Raw genomic sequence first — 23,490 nt, 5'->3', positions numbered from 1 at the left:
TTAAGTTCTTAGCCTGAGGTACCACTGTAAAGGCCTGGTGGAATAACTCTGTCTTACAAGCCTGATGGAAGGAGGTTAAATCCTGAAGGGCCCTAGTCTCCTAGGACAGAGCATTCCACCAGGTCGGAGCCATCACTGAAAAGGCCGTGGCCCTGGTGGAAGACAGTCTGACTTCCTTAGGGCCCAGGACCTCTAAACTATGGTTATTCATGGACCTTAAGGTCCTCTGCGGGGCATACCAGGAGAGGCAGTCCCGTAAATACGCGGGCCCTAAGCCACAAAGGGCTTTAAAGGTCAAACCCAGCACCTTGAACCTGACCCTATACTCCACCGGGAGCCAGTGCAATATGCTTCCAGGGCAGGGACCCCATGAGGAGCCTCGCTGCATCATTCTGCACCCGCTGGAGTTTGTGGGACAGTTTCAAGGGCAGCCCTACATAGAGCAAATTATAGTAGTCAAGCCTGGAGGTGATCGTTGCATGGATCACTGGGGCCAGATCTGGGAAGGAAAGGTAAGGGACCAACTGCTTAATGTGGCAAAGATGGAAAAATGTTGCCTTAGCTGTTGCTGTAACCTGCGCCTCTATGGAAAGGGAGGCATCAAGGATTACACCCAAACTCTTAACGGAAGGCACTGGCACTAATTGGGCCCTTGCAAGAGAAGGGAGTTGGTCCCTCATCCCCATGCCATCCCGACCCAGCCAGAGGACCTCTGTCTTCGAAGGATTTAGTTTCAATCGGCTCCTACGAAACCATCCAGCCACAGCCTCCAAGGATCTGGTCAGTGTGTCCAGGGCCGAGTAGGTGCGGCCATCCATCAGCAAATAGAGCTGAGAGTCATCAGCATATTGGTGACAACCCAGCCCAAAGCTCCGGACAATCTGGGCAAGGGGGCGCATAAAGATGTTAAAAAGCATCGGGGAGAGGATTGCGCCCTGCAGCACTCCACACACCAAGGAATGGTGCAACGAAATCTCCCTCCCTAGCGCCACCCTCTGTCCCCGACCAGAGATAAAAGAGCACAGCCATACACAAGAAAGTAATGTGCAGAAAAATTAATCTGCTAGGGTAACGTGTACATGTAAAAATGGTTTCTTAGGTAAAAATGCATACAAAATGTGTACATTAGGAGAACTTTGCACTAAAATGATGAGTAATGTTTGCGATGATTTTTTTAAAATTGCAAACTGATGTGGAAATGTAGAGAATTGAACTTGAAATTGGAAAAAAGAGAAACGGGGGGGGGGGGGGATGAAATTGACATATTTACTCATCCCTACCCACCAAAGGTACTGTCCTACCCTATTCTATAAAATAAGGTGTGAACTGGTAACTAGTTAAAGAACAGGAAGCAAAAAGCAGGAATAAATGGACAGTTCTCCCAATGGAGAGAAATAGAAAGTGGATTTCTTCATGGACCAGTGTCACGACCTGTGCTTTTTAATAATTGTGGTTGTTCATAAATGATATATAGTTAGGGGTGAGCAGTGAGGTAGCCAAGTTTTCTGCTGATACCACAGCTGTAATTTAGCTTCCTTAAAAAAACAGAAACAGGGGGTGAGGAAGTCATGTGTCTTGATTATCAGTCTGAGAACTTCCTTTGTTCTCAAATAAACTCCGTGCTTACAAAATGTTCTCCCACTGTTTGCATTGAATTTCTGCCGTGTCTACAGATAAAAACGAGAGAAGCATCTTAGGTGCCAATCAGCCAAGCTAGGAACACAGGAAGCTTTATTATACTGAGTCGGACCCAGTTCTTCAAGGAAGTTGAAGCGAAAGGGGATTATGAGGAGCTCCAAAATTATCTGTCCAAGTTGGATGAATGGGAAGTAAAATGGCAAATGATGTGGTGTACTGTTGCTTTACAGAGAACTGTAGGCAACGCTTGCAAGCACAGGCAAAAGTATTTAATTAGCCAGGTTGCTTATGCTCTTGCATAAGCTCTTGGAGTGTACGTTCAGTTCTTGCTCTTTGAGTGTACGTTCAGTTCTTCTGGGTCTATTAAATGCTAATGCTAATGCTTACAGAAGATTTGGATGCCTTCAAGTCTGTTTAACTGCACGCCTAAGCAGCCAGTATTACAAATGTGATTCAATGTAAACAAGTGTAAAGCGATGCCTGTTGTGAATCCTAAATTCGCATATATGCTAATAGGGTCTGTACTGGGAGTAACTGACCAGGAATCATTGGGATCATAGCAGATAGCTTGATGAAGATGTCAACTCAGTGTGTGAGACAGCTGTGAGAAAGGTGAATTCCACGCTAGGGAGATTATTGGGAAAGGAATTGAAAACCAAACTGCTAGTATCAATAACTTCTAATCATGATGGCTGCATTCCTGCCTCCACTGTTGGACCAGTTGAACACCAGTTTGTACAATGATACACAACATGGAGAAAGTGGAGACAGAATTTTTTCTCTCCCTCTCTCATAACACTAGAACTTGTGGAAATGCATTAAAGCTGAATGTTGCGGGATTCGGGACAGATAAAATAACGTCCTTCTTTGCGCAGCACGTAGTTAAACTGTAGAACTTCCTCCCACAAGAGGCAGGGATGGCCACCAGCTTGGGTGGTTTTAAAAGAGAATTAGACAAATTCATGGAAGAGAAGGCAGTTAATGGCTACCAGCCACAATGGCTGTACTATGCCTCCACAGTTGGAAGCAACAATGCTTCTGAACACCAGTTGCTGGAAGCCACAGGAGGGGAGAGTTGCTCTTGTGCGCCATTCCTGCTTGAGGGTTTCCCACAGACATCTGGTTAGCCACTGCGATATTTGGATACTGGAGCCAATGTGCCATTGGCCTGATCCAGCTGACTCTCCTTATGTTCTTACGTTCTTTAGTTGTGGACTGGTGTGCAAAGAAACCCCAATCTCTATTATGCCCTGGCTTAATACAGTCAAATTTCTGAATGGACACCTGTTCAACCATCTCATGCCCCATGCATCTATGCTATTTGACCTTCCAAATCTGAGGTTTGCGGGATTGATCTAGTAGGTATCCCTTTGTTGTCCAAACACAGTCTTCTTTAATACTGAAGACTTCTTGACGCTAGGAAAAGTTCAAAGAGAAACTTTGTGGTGGGCATGTAATAGATGCCCTTTGCACTGGATTATACAATATAAACTGAATCTTTTGAGTGAAGGGAGGGGGCTCTTTTAATTGGCTCACATGACTTGACATACGACAGCCTACTAAGTTTACACCATTGACTTGGCAGCAAGGTCAGATGTTTTTAATCAGATTTGACTCTTAGTCACCTCCAAGTGACATCTGAGAGGCCCTAATACTTTGGAGCTAGTAATAACAACAAAGAAGACGGGTGCAGGATGGTGGGCATCTGAGGCCAGCCTTGCTTTCATTCGTTGCTGTGTAAGGAGAGTGAGAAGCGCCGGTCAAATGGTGTCACCTTGGGAGGAAAGCACTTCTCTTGCCAAGAGAGGTCCAAAGGGAGAGTCTTGTAAAGTTCTCATAGAAGACACGTCCTTTGGCTAACATCTCCAAGCACCCAGAAATCACTGTGCTTACAAAATGGTTCATGACTCCTTAACAGCCGGTGCATATTGACACTGACAGCTCCTCAACCCAAAAAACAAACTGGGTCACACTGAGAAGATAAATTCTCGTCCTCTGAATTGGTTTCACCTACATGGATTTTACAGCAGAGAGTTGATTTGCTTTACACATAAATCCAAATTCTGTATCAAGGTGATGCCAAGTACAGTGGTACCTTGGGTTACATACGCTTCAGGTTACATATGCTTCAGGTTACAGACTCTGCTAACCCAGAAATATTACCTCGGGTTAAGAACTTTGCTTCAGGATGAGAACAGAAATCGTGCTCCAGCGGCGCAGCAGGAGGAGGAGGCCCCATTAGCTAAAGTGGTGCTTCAGGTTAAGAACAGTTTCAGGTTAAGAACGGACCTCCGGAACAAATTAAGTACTTAACCTGAGGTACCACTGTGCCTTTATTGTTTTGCTGTTTTGTTTTACTTAGGTTCATGTTTTTATCTTGTATTTTACTCTGTGAACTGCCCTGAGATCTTATGATGAAGAAAGGTATATAAAGAAATTAAATACCGTAAATAAACAATTAAATAAATACTCTATCTTCCCTTAGTTTGCATTATTTGTTTCTGTTCTTGCTAATGAAAAGCAGGGTAAAAAAGCTATGTAGACCATCGGAATATCAGCCCCTGGGAATGCCTACCCAGCCTCATGCATCAAAATATTTCAGGCAGGCTCTGAGTGATTCCAAAAGCTGTGAGTTTGTGAATAGGGTTGATGTGGTCGTAGTTGCTTGAAGAAGGTTGCGGAGTCTCAGGCACGGAGTCTAAGTGTGGCTCTCTAGATTTCTCCATCAGGCTCCAGGCTATACCTGCTATCCAGCCACACACACTCTCTGGCCTTGCCAAAATGGAAATAAGATTCAACTGTCAGTCTGGCATATATTGAAGCAGCATCACATCAGGCCGCAAAATGTCTTGGGTCAGTCCAGCATCCTGTTACCCAGGTGTGGGGGACCTCTGGCCCTCCAAATGTTGCTGAACTACAACGCCCATAAGTCCCAGGCGCCATGGCCAATGGGCAGTGATGATGGGAATTGTAGTCCAGCAATAACCAGAGGAGGAAGGGTTCTCCCCAAAACTGCTATAAAACCCTCTGGAACTGGAGTTTGGTTCTTTTGCAGCCCTAAGCACAGAATGGTGCAGGAGACACCATAATTATCTCTTGCAAGTCACAGGACAACCTCCCCACTTCATACAAACACAGCTCTCCCCCCCCCCCCCATTGATGCTAAGTTGCCGGACCAGCTTGGCAGCTTCGGAAGATAATAAACAAGACTTCCAACAGCACTTTCCATCTCCAAGGCAATAAACAAAACTCCCCCCCCCCCTTCTGTAATGAATGCTTGCAACACCGCCCTGTGCTGCTATTATTATATCTGTGTCACCAAAGGGAAAAACGGTGTTCCAAAGTGAGGTGAGGAAACCTGCCCGAGGCCATAGGGGGTGGTGAAAACACCGTGGCAGAGGTGAGATGAGAACTCTGTCATTCTCTCACGCCTACCTTCAGCAGCCAGCCTCGTTCAAGAGCAGCTCCTTCATCTTTTGCCTACACTAGGAACATTAAGGATGGGTAGGGACGGATTTTCAGTTTTTTCAGCAGGGTCTTTCAAACCATACACAATTTTCCCTCTGGGGCAGAGGTGGGGAACCTCAGGCCTGAGGTCAAACATGGCTGTCCAGTCTTCTTTTTCTAGCTCCAGGACTCTCCTGGGGCAACACTTCCTTTCCTCAGACCATGCCCTCGCTTGCCTTGCTTCCCCGCTCCTTGAGTATTGTCAACAGGCCGGAACGTGTCATTGAACTCCCAGGATGCCTCTTGCCTGGTTGGAGTGTACAGCCTACTTTGTAAAAGCACAATTTACAACCTGACCACTTTTGCTTCCGGCCATGTCTGCCACTGGTGTGTGGCCCCTACAAAGTTGCCCACAAGGGAATGTGGCCCTGAGGTGGAAAAACCACACACACAATCACCATTCTAGAGCACCCAGATTCCTTCACCTAGCCACCCTGAGTGGCTATTTTACAGTGCAGATTCAGGGCTTCTTTGCCAGGAAGATTGCTGATGAACAGCTCCAGATTATCAGTTGACGGGAGCTCATGGCTGGGAAGCTCTCTGCGTTGATCACAGAAACATAGGAAGCGGTTAGCTTATCTAACCCAGTATTGCTCGCTCTGACTGGCAGCTACTCTTGGGGATCTCAGGTGAAGGTCTACTTTGTCACCTGCTTACTCAGACCCAAGAGCCACCTCTGACTCCCAAGTTACAACATGGGACCCACTTTCACATTTCCGCTTTTGATTTTTCCTTAATCGACGATAGGTTAAAAACCAGATGAAAAGATAAGTTTCCTAAAAAATGTTTTTAGCAGGTGCCAAAAAGAGTACAGTGAAGGCACGTGCCTAATGTCAATAGGCAGGGTGTTCCCAAGTGTGGGTGCTGCCACACTAAAAGACAGATTTCTTACCAATGTGGAACAAGTATTATGTAAAGGTGCCAGTTCTGCAGATCGAAGCTGCAAACAATGTGTGAAAACCTGTTTGAAATATTAAGCTCCCATCTGCAAACACCTGTAGTCCAGTACTGGTATTGAAAGTCAGGGTTTGCCTCCAAATATCCCCCACCCCTTCAAAACACTCATCGTGTGTTCAAGAAGATTAGACTTCCCCTGACAGTTTCTCCCTTTTAAAGAGTTTGGGTATGTTTTAGCTGCAGAAGAGACAATTAGGAGGTGAGAGGATAGATATATCCATATATCGAAAGACTGTCCTGTAAATGATAAAGAAGGCTGATCGCCGAAGAATTGATGCTTTTGAATTATGGTGCTGGAGGAGACTCTTGAGAGTCCCATGGACTGCAAGAAGATCAAACCTATCCATTCTTAAGGAAATCAGCCCTGAGTGCTCACTGGAAGGACAGATCCTGAAGCTTAGACTCCAATACTTTGGCCACCTCATGAGAAGAGAAGACTCCCTGGAAAAGACCCTGATGTTGGGAAAGATGAAGGGCCCAAGGAGAAGGGGACAACAGAGGACGAGATGGTTGGATAGTGTTCTCGAAGCTACCAGCATGAGTTTGACCAAACTGCGGAAGGCAGTGGAAGACAGGAGTTCTCTGGTCCATGGGGTCACGAAGAGTCGGACACGACTAAATGACTAAACAACAACAAAGTTGGTTTTCTGTTGCCCCATTGGACAAGATCCAAATTACAAGATGAAGGATTTAGACCAAACATTAGGAAATCAATAACATAATGTTGTTAACACAAATCTATGGCACGCCCATACTGTGTATGGTTCAGCGTCATAGTAGTTTTGGTCACCTGACTTCAAAAACGATATTGTAGGAAAAGGTTCAGAAATGGGCAACCAAAATTATCAAGGAGATGGAGCAACTCCCCGGTGAGGAAAGGTCGCAGCATTTGGGACTTTTTAATCTATGGAAAAAGTGAGCTATAGAAGGGGGATGTGACAGAAGTATATAAACTTAAGCATAGCACAGAGTAAGTGGCGTGGGAATGGTGTTTGTCCCTTTCTCATAAACTGGAGAAGATAGAGAAAACTTTTTCTCCACCTGTCATAGCACTAGAACTCATGGCCATCCCATGAGGCTGAATGGTGGAACATTCAGGACAGATAAAATAAAGTACTTGTTCATGCAGTGCATAGTTAAAACTGGGGAACTTGCTCCCACGAGAGGCATGATGGATAGCTTTAAAAAAGGGTTGGACAAATTCATGGATGAAAAGGCTACCAATAGCTACCAGCCATGATGGCTATGCTCTGGCTCCACAGTCAGAGGCAGAGATGCTTCTGAACACCAGTTGCTTGGAAGGTGGTGCATTCTTCTTCACCAGAAGTTTTTAAGCAGAGGTTGGATCAAGTATGCTGCAGCAGTGGATTTCATGCATTGACAGGGAGCTGAATTAGATAACCTGTTGAGATCATGTCCATGATTGTTCCATTACTTGGGATTGGTTACTGTCTTAGGTCCCCCAAGGTGAGCAGCTGGGATGTAAGAGTTAACGGCAAAAACAGTGGAAAGGGCAAAAGATACATATCATCCCATAAAAATGTGACCACCCATGGCTGCTAGTGTCCGAGTCCTTCCTTTTAACAAGCACACCCCGTACTTTCATTAACCCGGGGCCAGCTTGAATAGCAGACTGTCTCTCTGAGTTCAGAGGGATTTTGTAAAAGCCGTTTCTCAATGTGAAGAGAAGGGGGGGTGGGAACAACCCAAAATATATATTAAAAAAAAACCATCCAGGCCACCTACTAGGAGCTCCTCTTTCTCACTGGGACCTGTTTCTTTAGCAGAGCTCAAGCATAAATAAACTTGTTTACCACCATCCAAATGTTAATGATAATGAAGCCTTGTTTGTTTTGCCACAATGACAAGTAATTTGTGTGCTGTTGAACGAGAGGGAGGGAGAGAAAAAGAGAGAGAACGTATTTATGGTTTATAGTTTCCCATCAACGCCCTGAGCCAAGGCCCATGCTGTCACTGGACTCTTTTCCTTCTGGACGCCCTTTTGATGGCTTTCCAGGGAATAAATTCTGTAGCCTCGCTTGATCTGGTGCCTCAAGAAGAGCAGTTGGTTAGTAACATGCAGCTGATCTGCATGTGCGTCGCTTGATGGCTGCAACATCAAGGGATGACTTGCATGTGTGGATAAGCCAGGGCAGATTTAGCCCATACTGCCATTTTGCCTCGCACCACTTTTATTTGGGAGTTCTCCCGTTCAGCTGTTGCCACTCACAGCTTCAAAAGAGAGTTAGACAAATTCATGGAGGGAAGCTGGTAAAATGTGGGCCAGACCATGTTAACGTGAGGTGGATTTGTAGCTGGTTGGCCGGCTGAACCCAAACTATGCTCAACCAAATGGTTTCACATCATCCTGGAATAAATTAACAAGTGTGGCGCTGCAGGCTTCAGTCCTGGGCCTGGCATTGTTTGACATATTTGGATGAAGCGCAAATGTAAGGTTCTGCACTTAGGTAGAGATAAGCAGATGCACAAATATAGGATAGGGGAGACCTAGCTTGACAGCAGTACACATTAAAAGTAGGCCACAAATTTAACGTGAGTCAACAGTGTGAGGTGGCAGCAGCAAAAAAGAAAAAGCTAGTGCAATTCTAGGCCGCATCAAGAGAAGTATAGATTCCAGATCAAGGGAAGTAATTTATTTCCCCTTGGCTAGACCCCACCTGGAGTCCCATGGCCAGTTCTGGGCACCACAGTTTAAGAAGGAAATTGACAAGCTAGAATGTTAGCAGAGGAAGGCGGCCAATATGACCTTATGTGGAATGGTTGAGGGAGTTGGCTATGTTCGGCCTATAGAATAAAATATTGAGAGGTGATATGATAACCATCTTCAAATATCTGAAGGGGTTACATAGACGATGCAGCAAACTTGTTTTCTGTTGCTCTAGAGCAGTGATGGCCAAACTTGGCCCTCCAGCTGTTTCTGGACTACAGCACCCATCATCCCTAGCTAGCAGGACCAGTGGTCAGGGATGATGGGAACTGTAGTCCCAAAACAGCTGGAGGGCCAAGTTTGGCCATCACTGCTCTAGAGGATAGGACCTGAAGCAATAGATTCAAATTACAAGAAAGGAGATTCCGGCAAAACATTTGACAGAGGAACAGCCTATTTTGGAAGGTAGTGGACTTTCCTTCGTTGAAGGCTTTTAAACAGAGGTTGGATGGCCATCTGTCAGGGATTCTTCAACTGCGATTCCTCCATTGCAGAGGCTTGGACTAGAAGACCGATGTGGTCTCTTCCAACCCTACAATTCTAGGATGCTCATATTCTCCTGTTATTCCATCAGGGTTGTATGGAAACATCCATCCCCAGCGAGAACATCTTTTCCGACTAAAGTATCAACAAGTATACGTGGTCACAACATCTAGATTTGCTGTGATGTGGCCGATATGTATTTTGTAAACACTTCTCATTAATATATAAATAAACAGCCACCAAATAGCATGAAAGGCACCCAGCCTTCCCTTTCTGCATCACTACATTATGGGTTATTTCCTCAGCTATAGGCAATCTTCATACATTTTTATACCCTCTGTCTATTCCCAAACGCTGTTTGGGCAATGGATAGTCTTGCTGCAGCAAGCAGAAATATCAATCTCTTGTTTTAAGGAGTGCAGTTTTGAAAGATGTGTTTCAGTTCACATATTGTTGTGGGAAGTGCAAATTAGGTAATTTCACGCTATAATGTGAACTGAACCAAATTTCTCTCCCTTCCCTACCCTGGCGATATTCAGTGGGATATTGTTCCAGAACTCTGATGTTCCATTCTGATATAATTCCTAATACCTGTCCCCTTGTCTGGTTCACTTTTAAATATGTGTACACATTTAATGAGCCCTGGAATCATTCCCCCACCTGAGTGGCAATGCATCAGGTTGCTTGTTGTTGTTGTTGCTGCTGTTGGGCATTATTTATTGCATTTATATACCAACTTTTTGTCCAAGAAGCCCAAGGTGGTGTGCCTGATTCTCCCCCTCCTCATTTAATCCCCACAAAAAGCCCGTGAGGTAGGTTAGACTGGTGGCAATGACTGGCCCAAGATCACCCACTGAGCTTCATGGCTGAATGTAATTATGAACCTTGGTCTCCCATAATGAGAAATGGTGCTTAATGGCATTTTAATCTTTCTTTCTTTGTAGGCGTGATCGCAGAGTGGGGAGTGGGGTCCGGAGGGAGCACACTCCCCACCCACAGGCGGCCACAGTCTGCCTGCACGCGTGACCTTGAGGTGCGGGCACACACACCCCCAGACAAGCCACAGCTGTCTGAACATCGTTGCCTCTGTCTAACCCTTTGCAGTCTCAGTAGTCTGCGGTGTCCTGTCTGTAACCTTTGTCTCTGAGACCTTTTGTCTCCTTCGTCATAGACTGTGCAAGGGGAAAATAATGCGGTGGAAACAGGTGCCAAAATAACTTTGTACCACCCCACTATCTTGGGACCGGAAGATGTGTGAAGGTCACAGCCCAAAATGTATCTGCCTGGTTTGCATATTTGTGTCAATAAAAGGAGGCTCCACAGGGCTGGCCAGGAGCTCGCTTTCAGCTCACCGGTGCGCAGCTCACTTGCTTTATCAACTCCTCATGTCCATCACTTACTTTCTTTCTTTCTTTCTTTCTTTCTTTCTTTCTTTCTTTCTTTCTTTCTTTCTTAGAAAACTTGAGGAGTGGAGGTGATGGGTGGACAGTTGTATATTAATCTTGTGGTGATGGTGGGGAACTTATGGAAAATCATATTAAGTAGGGGGGGGAATAGCTGCATTCCAGATGCAAGACACAACACCCTCAAGTCTAAAGGGGTGGGAAGAGAAGATTCTGCAAATTTTTGTTTCGGTGAAGGAGGGGAGAACAGGAAAGCTGCATTAGCAAGGAAGGACGATGAAGGGAAGTGTTTGACACATGAGTATCTCTTGAGCCCTGTTGCCAGCTGGCTTCTGCGTTGTTTTGACTGGTTAGACCAAGTTGTTCCAGAAGTGTGCAAGAACATGGACCTTGTAATATTGCAGGAACTTCTCAGAATGTGGTGTATTTTCAGGAAAAGAACAAAGAAATATGGGCTTTAGATTGCTGTGGGCACATCAGGGGCTGTAATTTCCATGGAGTGCCTTGGATGAAAGTGAGCACTCTTCAGCAAAAAGCAACTGATAGCAATGGTCTTTCAGTAGAGACTTTAAAACAGGGTTAACTAAATGTTCACAAAGGAAGCGGTTTGTTGCATTAGCAAATATAAGGGTCGTCTTCACACAATACATTTGAAGCACTGTGATGCCACTTTAAACAGTCATGGCTTCCCCCAAAGAATTCTGGGAGTTCAGGGTGCTAAGAATAGTCAGGAGACTCCTACTCCAAGAAAGGCAATCAAATGAAAGTTTCTCTCCACAATGTTCTATGAGTCAATGGTGTCAATAAAAGGATACCATGTTGAATAGAATGTTTGAGTATTTCCGTCCCCTGACTGATATTCCTTTTGTGAAATGGGTAATTTGTCCAGAAGCACAAAGTCCCATACTTGCAAAATCTAGGCTTCAAAAAGATTTGCATTTAAAGTTTTCCATTTCCCCCCTCAGTCACTAATCTAGCTGTAGTTAATAAATGAAGGAGTTTTTAGTAGTTATGTAAATAACTTATTTAAGTTCTTTAGTAGTTATGTTAATCTGAGGAGTAAAATAAGATAGGCTAATTTTGGGTCTGGTTGTAGCAATTGTCCCATGATTTGATTAACTGTTTGGAAAACTTTTTCCTAAAAGGGAATGATTTTGGGGCACAATTTTCCAGGATAAGAGGACTGCAAATGGATTTTTTCCTGGAATCAAATAACATAGAAATGAGCATGAGACATGCACTAAATTCCATTTGTTTTTTTACGTCATGTGAAAGCGCAGATATAATGCAGGAATTAACAGTTAGGGAAACATCTGGGAAATGGAATAAACAGCTGTGTGGATGCTGCTCTGGTCCACACCCAAAACTCAAACCACTACACAACACCACATTGCTACTAGTGAAGCAACTGCTTCAGGAGAAGCAGGAAATCAGGCTAGCAGAAAAGAAAGTTCTAGTAGTTTGAAAGAGTGTCCCTTTCAGGAAAAGCTCAGAGCAGGCACCCAAGAATTCAGTCTCAGCCTCTTTGAACAGAGCATGCTCAACTCAACCAGAAGGATGGGGAGGGTGGAAGTCAAACTTCTAAATGATAAACACAGCCTTGCGTCATAATGAAGGCTTTCAATTTGGGAGCTGGAGCTAGATATTATGTGCACAAGTGAGGAAATAAACAGCGCAGATACATTATGAGCAATGAACATAAAAACCACATGTCATGGGCACCGATTGATATTGATAGCAGCGTAATGCAATTTAATTTGGGGGGGCATTATTATAGATTAAGTTATGGGAACTCTGGAGTCAACTGCAGTTAGGATAATGAAGATGAAAAGGTAAGAGCAGAAGGAAAGCCTGGATGCTGAATCAGGCCAAAGCCCCATCTAGTCCAACATCCTGTCTCCACAGTGGCCAACCGATGCCCCAGTGTAAGCAGAACCAGAGCACAACAGCACTTTCCCCTCCTGTGATTTCTGGCAACTGGTATTCAGAGGCACACGGCCTCTGAAAATGGAAGCAGAACATAGTCATCATGGCTAGTAGCCATCGATAGCTTTATCCTCCATGAATTTGTATAATCCTCTTTTAAAAGCATCCAACAATGACTATGTGGGAGACAACCTTGTTGTTGATGCTTCCCCACTTGATGCTCTAAGCTATCTCAGGGCAGGCTTTCCTCTAGCGGTTTTCTAACTTTTTAAGTCTCAGGGAACTCACTCCAACGCTGGCATTTTGTTAAGTACCACCCCTCTTCCCCGAGGATGCTAGAAGAATGATAGAAGAATGAATTCCTGTACAAAACATCCTCATCTACTCCCATCTCGGCTGTGGCTGATGTAGTCCAAAAGATCTGGAGGGTGCCAGATTGTGGAAGGCTGGTTTGAATGTTATCAAAATATGCCATTAAAATGCATATTATGCAAATTTGCTCTAATCTTTCGCTCTTGATTGGTAATGCATTTCTTCGTTCTTTCTCTCTCTCTCTTTGTTGATGTGTAAGTGGCCCTCCAAATAATTTTTGAGGATAATATAGTGAGATGTGGATCACTGGAAGCTGTTTTGCAGTGAGTCAGACCAGGATAGCTCAGTCAGTTGAACACAAGACTCTTAATTTCAGGGTCATGGGTTCGAGCCCTACATTCCTGCATTGAGGGGGTTGGACTAGATAACCCTTGTTGTCCCTTCCAGCTCTACAAAATCTATGATTCTATAATTCTTTGGTTCATCTAGCACAGTGCAATCTACACTGGCTGGCAGCAGCTCTCCAGAGTTTCAAGAAGTGAGACTCTCCCTGCCCTATCTTGTCCATCATCTCCCTCTTGAATTTCAGGAAATAGTGGGGAGATGGTGAAGAAGGAGGAGAACCATGCCAGGGGTCAGAGAGGTTGTATCCACAACCAGTTTTGGAGTTGGTTGTGTAAGCTAGACCTGCTGAAATCCCCTCTTCTGCACAACTACTAAAAGGCACAAGGTCTCTGTCCTCTCTTTTTAAACGTATTTATTTATTAGTGCATTGCCGCACACGCGCATGCGTGCGCGCACACACATGTTCCAAGGCGATGCACGAAATGCAATAAAAGCAGCTAAAAACATTGCTTTAAAAAACACAGAAAGTAACAGCACAAAAAAATTAAAATGATACCAAGTAGAGACCATGTCTTCAATTGTTTCTGGAAAGGACCTATATACCATCTCAACAAGAATGCTATTCCGAAGAAAGGGGCAGCCACCAAGTTATTGTGGAGTCAGCTTCTGACTTTGGAATTTGCAGGAGAGACTCTGCCACAGACTGCAGCCATCTACTAGGAGTATATGGGATAAGGTCGTGCCTCAAGTCCTGAACTTGTATAGGGTCTTATATGTTGGTACCAAAACCTTGAACTTGGCCAGGTAGCAGATTGGTAGCCAGTGCAAATCCTGCCAGCGAGGTGTCAGGTGCTAGTGGTAGCTTGCCCCCACAAGAAACTGTGTTCTGCAACAGCTGCAGTCATCAAACCAACCTTAAGGGTAGCCCCAAGTTGAGGGCATTGCAGCTATCCAACCATGAGGCTACCAACGCAGGGACAACTGCAGCCACGCTATCCCAATCCAAGGTAGCTGTCCAACCAGCCATGGCTGGTGAAAGACTATCCTAGGACACCTGTGCCTCTGGCGACAGAGCCGGCTCCAGGAGACCCCCTTCCTGCCTTTGCACACGTCTTGCCTCTGACTACCCTATGTCTCATCCATTTTGTATCCTGCATCGGCAACCTTCACACCAACTCCCGACGAGTGTCAGGGAGGCTGAAAGGTGCTCTTCAACGTTGTGCCTGAAGAACTTACTCATCGGTGTCAAGTGCGTGACTAGCAAGAATTCAGGTGTGTTTTCAAGCATTTAAAAATAATTCAGAGTCCTCCTTTACCCTTTTTTAATTGGGGACTTAGGAAAGGGGCTGTGTCAGCCAAGCAGTGCCATCTCTTGGTTAAAAGAGGAGTTGCTCGAGCATTATGGGGGTTGAGGAAACAGGATTCTGCTGGTTTAAACAATTAGCATTTCTGCTTGCTATTTTCTCCGGGGTTCAATCAGTTACTACAGAGAATGCTGCCAAGCTACACTTGCTGAAGTGCTCTCTTCTACTAAAGATGAAATATAACGCAGTCCTTTTTCTCAGCTGGCCACCCTAGTTAAGACCCAGGATGCATTCTGACTTTGGGAATACAGTCGTACCTTGGAAGCCGAACGGGATCCATTCCGGAAGTCTGTTTGACTTCCAAAACGTTCGGAAACCAAAGCATGGCTTCTGATTGGCTGCAGGAAGCTCCTGGAGCCAATTGGAAGCCACAGAGGCCCCGTCGGACATTCGGCTTCCAAAAATAGTTCACAAGCCGGTACAGTCACTTCCGGGTTTACGGCGTTTGGGAGCCAAAATGTTCAACTTTGAAAGGTGTTCGGGATCCAAGGTACGACTGTATTGCATTAAGTTTCCCGATTATAACACTAGCACTTCCATCCCATTTTTAAACATTCCTTTCACACTGCAGCACCTGCCATGTGGGGTTTTTCGACCGACAACTGGCATTCTGCACTCAATTTCATTCACGCTAGCAGGCATGGTGTGATATAGTGACATTATTGGACAACATCCCTACTCTGCCACCCTTTCCACATATGTGGGCTTCTGTCCCCTCTTAATTTCCCATGTAAACAGCTGGAAGGACCTGTATTGCTGACCCAAATTTAGTCACTTTACTCCTGCAATTATCCAGTTTAATGGGATTGCAGAAAGGTTTTTTGGTTTGTTTTAAATAGCACAGAAATGAGCCCTAAACATGCACTATATTCCATTAGTTTTCTGGAGGTGGCTCGGGCATCATGTAAAAGCTCAAACACAACATGGAAATTAACAGTTGTGTGAACGCAGCCCTAGTATGCAGTGACGTGTCTGCCTTTCACATGAAGGCTGGCAAAGCACTGTTGGGGGAGCAGTGTGCAAGCACTGGCAAAGCCCCAACCTGCTGCGTTGCTTGTATTGCATTTCCTGGTTCTGTTGCCAGGGTCTTAGCTACATTCATAAAGAAAAAGCGTTTTATATGCCTTATAACACTGTGACACCAGATGGCGCTGTGGAGTCCTGTCTTTCGCCAACGTGATTTCCCTTTATGAAGTTTACAACATGTTTCACTGAAAAGCTTTTTTGATGTGTCTATATCCAGCCCAGCACTGTACCAGTGACTGTAACATCAGCAGCTGCAAACTGTCGTGGGCAACAGACATATGCATATATACACACTGCAGCTGGAGAGCTAATGTGGTGTAGTTGTTCGGGTGTTGGACTATGACCTTGGGAGACCAGCGTTCAAGTCCCCACTTGACCACAAAGCTCATTGGGTGGCCTTGGGCCAGTCACTGCCTCTCAACCTAACCTACATCACAGGGTTGTTGTGAGGACAAAATGGGGAGGGGGAGAACCATGAAAGGTGGGATAGAATTGTAAAAATAAATAAACAACATTCGTAAATATGCCAACCTATGCCATTGGCATCTGGAGGTGTTTGAACTTGATCAAGGGCTGCCAAGCTTTTTCACTCTATACGTAGAGTTGCAAAATGAAGAAACTGTTGTGGGCAACACACACACACACACACACACACACACTGCAACCAAACACTTAGCACAAGCATGCACTGCTGCCTATTCAATTCTAAATATATTTCATGTTCAGAATGCAGATATCCCATTTAAATCCCTTATTGGTTACCTATTGTTAGAAACTAGACTTGCTATAACCCAGTTTTGGAAAGACTTGGTAGAGGCAACCTTCTTGAACTGGCTTGACAGAGTTTGGAAATCGGCCCTAACAGAGGAATCGACCAACAAAATGTGATTAGCTAAGGACTCATTTACCTTTGACTGGAACTGTTTTATTTATTACATTAATGAGAAAAACAATGCCTGAACTTTTGCAGGCATCCAGACTATTTTGGTTACTCAAGGTTAATTCATATTCTACATGTTATACTAATGACTGTGTATTCTTATGCTGTATTTTCACTGTATACCTTAAATCTTTCCTGCCACCGAAGGGGTGTGCGCTATTTTAAAAAATACATCAATAAAGTTATTGATGTATTTAAAAAACTCCAACCCCTTCAACTGGCTACAGTTGATGGGCGCCGTTGTGGACCAAAACATCTGGAGGGTACCAGGTTAATAAAGAATTCTGAAGCCTTTTAAATATGCCTTGATCTTTATGGTTCTCCCAGAATTCAGAATTGGGGAGCCATACACAAGCTTTTTGCAACACCCTGCGAAGCCCACATGAAAGGCTTAAGGGGCGGTGTAAGCCCTTCTGTCATGAACCTGGTAGAGGAATGTGAAATTTTACACACCGCAGCGAAACATTCCACATGGCACCTGCTAGGCTTTTTTGAAGCTGCCTTGTTCAAGCAAGCAATATATTTAAGTCTACGTAACAAGACTGCTGATAGCTGAAAGCGTTCTGTTCACCTGGGACCGCCATCTCTAAATCCAGCTTTGCAAGAGACTTTTAATGGAAAATGTCCTTGTTTTTTTGCAAAGGGCTCCTCAGCTGTTATCCCCTCATGTTGAAAGCAAATTCTAAGGCATATGTAGGGCTCCAGGAGACTTTACCACAACTGACTACTTTGTATGCTTTTAATTTTGTTTTAAATGCATTTGCTATTCCTGTGTTTTTAACTGCTTTTAAATATATTTACTATAAATTGCCTAGAGATGGTGGTTTAGAAGGTGATTAATAAATTAAGGATGATGAGAATAATACTTAAGTGTTAGATTAATTGGGGGGGGACTGCTTACGAACTTTGTTTGGGACAGGAAGAAACACAGGATTACACGGAACACTGTCAAACTGTCACTGTAAAAGATGGTGAGCAGCTTTTCCACATATAAAGAAATATTACGAAGCACTCGGTTTCACCCAGATATAGAGTTATTCGCGAAGCAACAAAATGTGTTGATGGAACATGAAGCTGTATTGCGGCACTGCAACAGGTTTGATACGGAAATATTCAAAGCAAACCTATGAACTAAAAATCGATGTCTGCAACAGGTAAAAATGAGATTTAAGTTCAGGGCTGTCTCTGATTATAGCTACTTGCTACAATCAGGAACTAAAAGAAAAAATGCCATTAGATGATCAACAGATTAGAAGGAATACTGAAATAAGACAAGTATTGAAAGGTATTTTAAAATCTTAGGAAGAAATAAGTCATAAAAAGGGGCAACAACACCCTACCAACGATGTTTCATTATTAGGCATTTCATTAACTGTGGAAATAAGATCCATTCAGAGATATAACAGAATTTGAAATCTTAATGTTTAAAGAAGAAGAAGCTTCTTAGTAAAATATATAGCTTTATCAGCCTGATATCTAGAATTGCTTCGGAACTCATTAAAAAAACCCCAGTGCTTTGACACCAGTATTTAAAATCAATGCAATTTTGAAAGATTCAGTCCCCCATCTTGCTTCAAAATGGCATCCAATTGTTTCCAAGCATAGATAAAAACCTGCTTCATGATTTCAGGAACCACCCCTCAAAACATGGTTGAAATATCCAAATGCATTGTGAACAAACAACTTTCCAAAATGCATAGTAGATAATTATGAGTAGGGGCTTACCTAATCTAATAATAATAATAATAATAATAATAATAATAATAATAATAATAATATATTTTAATACCACCCCATACCCTTAGATTTTAGGGTAGTTTACAACATAAAAAAATCATATCAATGTAAATGGGACAAAGAACTGAGAGAGAACATTCCAGAAGCCGGAGGGAAATGGAAACAGCAACATGTCCCACTGGAGACTTGGCTCACAAATTTAAAATAATTTCTTTTTATTTTTTAAAAAAACACAATTTAGTCATATGTCAGAATGGTAGAATTAACATGTGATGGAGCTGTAAAGCATCCAGTGCTTACACGCTTCAAAATTATTGATTATGTCTCAAAACAATTATATTTTGGAAAACTAAACATGAACTTAGAATCATAGAATCATAGAGTTGGAATAGACCACAAGGGCCATCGAGTCCAACCCCCTGTCAAGCAGGAAACACCATCAGAGCACTCCTGACATATGGTTGTCAAGCCTCTGCTTAAAGACCTCCAAAGAAGGAGACTCCACCACACTCCTTGGCAGCAAATTCCACTGTCGAACAGCTCTTACAACGGGCTACGAGTTCCTGGCACAACCACTTATAATTTTATCTGGATATGTTAAGGTTTAGTTTCACCAGCAGATATGGAATCGATAATACTCCCATTAAAAGCTGCTTGTGTAGCAATGAACTATATTTGGGGGGAAATGTTTATCCCTACCTTGGAAGACTGGATAATAAGAGTGTGGGAGCTGGCTCATATGGTAAAATGGATTAATGCTTTAAGATTAAGAGAAGGTAGATGACCTGATTGTTCATTGAAAACTATACTGGTGTAATAAGACACAAGAATATACCGGTGACCACATATACTGCTGGATACAATCTAAGGAAGTTTTAAAGATGTTTAAAGATGTTTTTGTTGTTCTATCACTTGTTTGCTGCTATAGCTTCCTTTGGGAGGAAGGGTGGGATATAGACAGACAGATATAATTTATCATACTTATTTTTTAAAATAAATATCTATTCAAAGAAGAAAGAAAATTCTAATTCATGTCCTAAACCTAAAAACCTCACTGCAAATATGAACCTTGAAGCTAACTGTTGTTCTTTCATTTGCACCAAGTTAACGTTATGCCTCTCTTTACTACAGACGAAATATGTTCAAAAGTCTGTTGTCCTTCTTCCTAAAAGTCCCCTCTCCAGACTACCTCTGGGTACTACTAAACCTTCCAGATGGTTATGTAATAAAAGCCCAGATCAAAAAAAAAAAATACAATGAATACAAAACACCATCTAGAGGTGGACAGAGAATTTGCAGGCAATTAAAAATAATAACCATAATGGGGGGGAACTGTGGCAGATACACACACCCCAAAGCAAGAACTGGAAGCTAGAGGGAAATCTTACACAGAAAGTAAGAACAAGTGTTTCTTGAAAGAGCAACCTATAAAGGAATACAGCTATTAACTGGATCTCTTTGCTCCTATTTTTCTGAGGTTGATGAATGGTGCACCCACAAAGGGGATAAGATTCCCAATATTGCTTTAGCCAAAGCTATATCTAGGTTTGACAGTCAATCAGCACCTCAGGGGCTCAGTCCTATGCCATTCTGCATTTCTGGTAAGCATTTCTGGTCTGATGTCCTCTTATTACACATCTCAGGTGCTTTCTCCTGCAGAGGTCAAGGCTCTTTCATCTCACCCCTCACTCAGTTTCAGCAGAGACACAGACCACTGGGAAGTCCTTAGCTGCACAAGTTTTCCATGCACAGCTGGTCATGTTTAAAGCCACTTCCTGTGTATAATACCAGGTAATAATACCAGGTATGGGGAACCAATGGCCCTCCAGATGTTGCTGAAATACAACTATCGGCCCCAGCCAGCATGGCCAGGGTTGATGGAAGCCGTGGTCCAATGATATCTGACATCTAGAGGACCAAGGCTCCCCCACACCAGGTGTACAGCCTTTCACATAAAACATGTGCCACAGCCGCTCATGAAGCAAAGAGCCATAAGCCATGCTGGTTGCACTGTAAGTAGTATAACCAGCTTTAGACATGCTTCCACGCATGTGGGAGCCTGGAGGGAGAAACTGCAGTTCATATATCCTCTCCTAACTATTAAAACCCAAGGGGACACAGGTGGCACTGTGGGTTAAACCACAGAGCCTAAGACAAGGTCGGCGGTTCGAATCCCCGCGACGGGGTGAGCTCCCGTTGCTCGGTCCCAGCTCCTGCCAACCTAGCAGTTCGAAAGCACATCAAAGTGCAAGTAGATAAATAGGTATACCGCTCCGGTGGGAAGGTAAACGGCGTTTCCGTGTGCTGCTCTGGTTCGCCAGAAGCAGCTTAGTCATGCTGGCCACATGACCCGGAAGCTGTACGCTGGCTCCCTCGGCTAATAAAGCGAGATGAGCGCCGCAACCCCAGAGTCGGCCATACTAATGGTCAGGGATCCCTTTACCTTTAACTATTAAAACCCACCCAACACCTTCATTAAGCAACTTTTGGTGAATGGGGGGGGGGGCATCCTATTCCTGTGAATGGAACCTGCAGGGGGTATAGGGTGGGTAACAATTTTAACGATAACGAATAACAATAACCCAAACACTGGTCCAGGACCTGCATGATCACCCCCAATTCAGATGTTACAGAGGAACTGTTGGGCATCTGTTCCGCAGGTGGTTTTAACAAGGGCACATATTTTTACAGGTCCGAAGGCAATAAGCACATTTATGGGTGAGGATTACCAATTTATTAATGCACAGCAACCGTAAACATAACAAGGCACATATACGTCTAATCGAACAGACACATAAAGCTTATTACGACATAGCTAAGGAAATATAAAAAAATCCAACTAGCAAAGCTAACACCCCTTCTGTTCTTGCCAGGGAAACCTAAATGAATGGCGGTGGGTGGATCCTGGGGCTGGATGAGGGGCAGCACCATTCCAGGTTGGTCTCATGCTGGGTTCCCAACAGTGGTGCCTTCAGATATATCCTGTTGCCTTATACTGGGGGGGGGGGGGCTGGCCAGGGGAATACTCATCCCCTCCCCTGGGTTGGCCCTATGTCAGGCATAGCCAAACTCCGGCCCTCCAGATGTTTAGGACTACAATTCCCATCATCCCTGACCACTGGTCCTGTTAGCTAGGGATGATGGGAACTGTAGTCCCAAACATCTGGAGGGCCAGAGTTTGCCTATGCATGCCCTATTGTCATGGACTGGCTGGATGCAGAGGAATGGTAGGAGGAACCAGCTTGGGGACCATCAAGGGAGGAAGACTCAGAGCCCGGGGAGTGGTGGTGGGATGAAGACGAGTGGTCAGAAGGAGAAGACCAGGAAGAGGTGGTATCAGAAGATGTAGAGGTAACAAGGCTTTGTGAGCTGGGAGAATCTGTGGCAGAGAGAAGTCAAGAATCAGAAGCTGAAACTGGCGAGTGGGAGGTCAAGAGGCAGAGACGAGTCAGGCTAGTGAAGAGGCACAGGTGCCCCCCCTCCTGCTGCAACAAGCTCCCCTCGTCTCCCAGAACCAGGAGTGGCATGAAAAGGGCAGAGCAGAGCTTGGCTGAACACAGGTGCAGTCTCTGATTGCTTGGGGGAAAGCCCTGGAGAGGAGCAGATATAGGCAGTTGTGGGGAGCGAGGACCTTTAGTCACTGCAACTGATCTCCTGGAGAAAGACTCACAGGGTGTGCTCATTAGGCCTGGTGTGCTCATGAAATCATAGAACTGTAGGGCTGAAAGGGATTCTAAGGGCTATCCAGTCCAACTCTCTGCAACGCAGGAATCCTATCTAAATTTGACACGATAGTATTATCATGGCATCTAGCTTGAGGATACCTTGCTCCAAATCTCCAGAGACAAAAAATAGGTGGGGCCAGAGATGAAAGTGGGCAAAGCAACCAATGTGATTCTTGCCTTTATACCACACGTGGGGAACTTCAGGCCCACAGGCCTAATCAGGCCGGACATGGGTTCCAATTTGGCCTGCAAAGCGATTACCCCAAAACCACAACCACATCATGTGTGCCATCAGGCAATGGGCAAGCAGAGACACAAAAGAGGTTTGTTGCCTGTCCTGATCAACTAACTGGGGTAAAAGCAGGCCAGGTGAAGTCTCGTTTGGCACTAAAAGCAGGTCATAACTCTTCAGGAAGGAGGGCTGATAGTGGTAAATCCATTTTAATTTCCTAGAAAGGAAATGCTCAGGTGAGGATTGGTGAGATATCCAGCTCCCTGTGACTTTCCCTGTGCAAATGATCCCAAGCACTTGAAATTAGTATCTATCAGCTTCAGGCTTTGTTTTCTGTGGCTAGTTAAGGCATTTCCCATGGGAGCTCACAGCAGAAAGTGGAGCTTGAAGCCAACGGCCTGTCAGTAGACTATCAGTGTGCCTATCATCTTCCATCCCAGAAAACAAAAGACAACATCCCAGTTTGAAGGACACACTTCAGTATGGTTGCCACCATTGTTCTGGCAAAATACAGGACATGCCATTGGCAGCCTTTTTTCCCCATCTGGTGCTGAAGTGACTTCAAGGCCCTTCCATTACAATCTATTGTAGCCTAACAGGATGGCCTCTCTGGAATTTGTCACACGCACACACATACACATGAATCTGTAAATCTGTCTGTGTTTGGCTACCCAGAACTTAAAATACATGACATTTCATACACCCTGTCAAACACATGCATGTGGAGAGGTTCCCTAACTTGGCAAACACACACACACACACACAAACACACACACACCTGAAATACAAGACAAAACTGTATCAATACAAAATGTAGAATTCTACATTGAAATATGGGGAAATCCTGTATTATACAGGGCAGATGGCAACCCTACTTCACATATCCTCCAACATTTCTCTCATGAAAGTCATTTAAAAAGAATTTATACCCTGCCCACCTGACTGGGTTGCCCCAGTCGCTCTGGGTGGCTCTCAGCATATATATAAAAACATAATTAAACATTTTAAAAAACTTCCCAATACAGGGCTGCCTTCAGATGTCTTCTAAAGTTTGTATAGTTATTTATTTCCTTGGCTCAGGGCTCCCAAAAATCCATACCCTCCAACATTTCTCTGATGAAAATTGTTGTTGTTGTTTAGTCGTTTAGTCGTGTCCGACTCTTCGTG

Source organism: Podarcis muralis, chromosome 14 (genome assembly GCF_964188315.1).
Source record: "Podarcis muralis chromosome 14, rPodMur119.hap1.1, whole genome shotgun sequence".
In the NCBI taxonomy this organism is placed as follows: domain Eukaryota; kingdom Metazoa; phylum Chordata; class Lepidosauria; order Squamata; family Lacertidae; genus Podarcis; species Podarcis muralis.
Note: the sequence above shows the minus strand (reverse complement) of the source record.